General features: G+C 28.9%; 1 non-coding gene across 1 annotated transcript; it reads left to right on the forward strand.

Annotated features, from left to right (window-relative positions):
- The first annotated feature begins 1,860 nt into the window (after positions 1–1,860).
- On the forward strand, positions 1,861–1,931 carry TRNAG-GCC. The gene has a single exon. It is a non-coding gene; the product is annotated as a tRNA-Gly (tRNA).
- Positions 1,932–3,908: the final 1,977 nt, after the last annotated feature.

The following is a 3,908-nucleotide window of genomic DNA, read 5'->3' on the forward strand; positions in this document are numbered from 1 at the left end:
TTTTTTTTTTTTTTTTTTTTGTTTTGTTTACTTCCTTTTCTCCTTCTCCATCTTTTACTACATCTCATCCATGGAGGTCGAAGAGATCTTAAACGAAGCATTTCGTCTATGCATTTTTCTTGGATTGAGACTTTTGTTTCTTCCTTAGAACTAGATTTCGGGAGCAAATTGCTCGGGTTTCAAGGGTAATGTCAATTCTCATAGGCCGGCGAGCAATCTTCTTCAACCTTGCAAATATTATTGGACTCGTTTCTAAAGAAGGTGAAAATGAAATATTTATGATACAAAGGTACATTTTGAAGCATTTCTAATCTGGTGGTTGTAGACATAGTTTTGGCAACATACTCTGTCATGAAGTGTCTGTCTGATGTTCGATTGACACCAAATTTTAGTGAGCTTTCATATTTCATATGGACGAACTTGATTATGGAACTGCCCAAATTTCCTTCAAAACTGCTTGCTCAAATTTTCCTTAGACTCCAATTTTTTAGGTTAAGATTGAGAATATTTGCTAAAACCACCCTACTTAAATGGTTGTGAAAGTTCTCTATCTATAATCATTTACAAAATCAAATAAAAATAAATTACAAAATAGAGAAAGAGCCATAAATGAAAGAGTAATAAATGAATATAAGATATTTGTGTATAATAAAATAGCAAATATAATATTTATGCTAACCCAAAACAGAAGGCAAATATCTAGATATTTGTTTATAATAAATGGTTAATTATGGTGCCTATGTAAACTCTAATGGAAGACTAAATATCCTCAATCGTACCATATATTTGCGTATAATAAAATGTCAAATATGATACATATGTTAAACCATAATTCAATGCTAAATATCCTTAACAAAGGTGTGAGCCCCTACCTGCCTTTCCCTTTCAGCAAGCCTACTTGTGACCCTTTTATCTTGCCCATGTCTTGTCTTTGCTTCAATGTACACTTTGAAGGGTGTGTTGGATGGTGCACGTAAAAGTCACAATTTACTCTATTCATAGTACCATAGTATAGTTGTGACATTTGTTAAAAAGAGCGGGAAATTTGAATACATGTTTTTCAATAATTACAACAGGAAATTTGACGTTTATTTCAATGCCACTAATTACTTTGAAACATCCAAACATGAAACAGATAATTACTTCCTCACCCCTCTTTCAGAGAGTTGAAAGTGCAATGATCTTATTTAGTGGGGTCGTAGCCATTACCACACACGATAAATGCACTCATCATGGCCTCAACTACCCATGTATTCTCTCATACCCTCTTAGGACGGGTTTACTAAGTCGAGACCTCAATTGTCAACCCATTTCTATACACGATAGAAACTCCTCAAGTGATGAACAAGATGTATAATATAAAAATTAGAGTTCGACTCATTAAAGTACAAAAATTGAATAATTGAATACAGTTGTGTTTATAAAATAAAAATAATATTATGACGTGACAAATGATAAATGAGCTAGAACTAGAAATATTTAACTTAATATTCTCGTGCCATCCGTGGTCCCCATTAGTTGTCATTATGTGGCAAGATATGCTGTACACCTGCATATTTTTGTTCGGATTAATTAAATAATTTCCAAGGTAAATAAATATATAGAATTAATATTAATATTAATTAATTATGATATTACATTTGAATTATTACTATGTATATATAAAGAAAACAATTCAATAAACATGCTAAATTTCTTGAAAAATTAAACTTACAAAACAATGAGCTGTCAAATTCAGATTTAAACATGCACAAAACGTTTCATGGAACAAAAATAAAAAACAAAATAATTATGATTATATAGTAATAATAATATTAATAATATAAACTTATAATGTCAAGGACACTGGAAAATCAACAAGCACCAGTGGTCTAGTGGTAGAATAGTACCCTGCCACGGTACAGACCCGGGTTCGATTCCCGGCTGGTGCATTAGTTTTTTCTTTTTGCCTTTTCTTTTTCTTTTCTAAATTATCAACATCAAAAGGCTAAAATTTATAATAATTAATAAGTCTAATGTGAGATGTACCATTTAAAAAATATATTCGAACTCAATAATTCGGTACGAAAATGAGTTCTTTCCGTCTTTTTTTAATTTTTAAATCAGGTTATTAATAAAAATACTTTTTTAAATTTTTAAAAAGTTTCAATAATACCTTAAGTTTTTTTAAAAAAATGATTAAATATCTTTATCATTAATTTTGGAGGCAACCGTTAGTATGTTATTTAAAAAATATTAAGGTGTTTCAAAAATACTCTCAAACTTTAGAATTTTCATAAATACCCTTCAACTTTAAAAAAAAAAAATAAATAAAAAATACTACGTTAAAAAATTACCCATAGAATTTTAAAAGTAGCATTAATATCCTTTATTTTTAGAAAATAAAATAAAAAGTTTTAAAAAATTATTACCATCAATATATATGCGAAAATCATTTATCGACGCCTCATAGATTATTTCTAAACTTTTTAACGTTGCTTTCAAATGTTCATGAGTATTTTTGAAACATGATACTAATCGTAATGATATTTTTTAATCTTAGAAAAAAAGTTTAAGGCACGATCTTAGAACACATTTTTGGACTATTTTCTTACGACTTAAAATTCGCAAAAATTACTATTTTGTGTTTTTCTTTATCTTTGTAAATTTTTTTAATTAGTAAATTATTTTATGATTTTTATAGATTAATTTAACCATTATTAACTAGGTTATTAATGTGCAATTAGCTAATAGATTAGGTTATGAGATTCTTTTAAAAAAACACAATTTTGGTTATTAATAATTACGCGCATAACACTAGCATAACTCGTGGATGACAATAAATAGTTATAAAATCAATATGACACCAAACTCAAACTGGAATGTGTATTATCCATATAGGGGATCTTTTAATGGAGAAGATCCGTCGACCTAAGACGAAGAGAAGGGTCTATCTATTTTATTTAGTTATTCAGTTAAACCAATGATTCGTTATTGTAACAAATAGCAACAAACATTTCATCCCGGAAAAGCCATTTTTTTTCTCAACAATGTCTTTGTCATTTGATCCAAATAGAAGAAACTAGAAATAAACTAATTGAAACTTGAGAAGAACATAATCTCCAATACACGTAAATGATCAAATTGACAGTATCAATAATAATAAACGAACAAAACTTGAAACAATAAGAATAAAATAACGGGACGTAAAACACACTTCTAATAAAAACTAATTTGATTGTAGAGGTTGCTAGCGGACTATGATAATTATCTCAGTAAGATACAAACGACTATAGAAGAACCTCGAACTCCACATATTACACGTGGGATAGATATTAGCACTGCAATAAGAAGAAATTTGAAAAGTGATCATCCATCAAATTTCTAAAAGAATTTACTATATACAACAAAACACTTGAAAAAAACTAAAAGAATAATTATCCTTTTCTAAATAATAGCAGGACGATTAAACATGAATAAGCACTAGTGGTCTAGTGGTAAAATAGTACCCTGCCACAGTACAGACCCGGGTTTGGTCTTAATTCCTGATTGGTGCATTAAACATCCAAGATCACATTAGTTTGCATGATAACATGAACATCATGTTTCTTTTTTTGCCAAAAAAAAGTGTTCATGCAATATATCATAATGGCTTTTCATCTTGTATCAAAATAGCACCTATGCCCAAACCATTTGCACAATTTCAAAAGTTGTATCAAAGTTAGGCAAGACAAAAAATGGCACGTTCTAACTTCTCTCTAATGATACGAACCAAGACTAAGGAATTTTCATATCTCAAGATCCAATTACTGGGACGAGAGCCAAGAAGTTACAACGAGTTTTAGTAACTTATATTTAAGTTATGGCAAGCTTATCAAAAAAAAAAAAAAAAAAAAAAAAAAAAAAAAAAAAAAAAAAAAAAAAAAAAA

This window comes from Cucurbita maxima, unplaced genomic scaffold (genome assembly GCF_002738345.1).
Source record: "Cucurbita maxima cultivar Rimu unplaced genomic scaffold, Cmax_1.0 Cma_Scf00026, whole genome shotgun sequence".
Classification (NCBI taxonomy): Eukaryota; Viridiplantae; Streptophyta; class Magnoliopsida; order Cucurbitales; family Cucurbitaceae; genus Cucurbita; species Cucurbita maxima.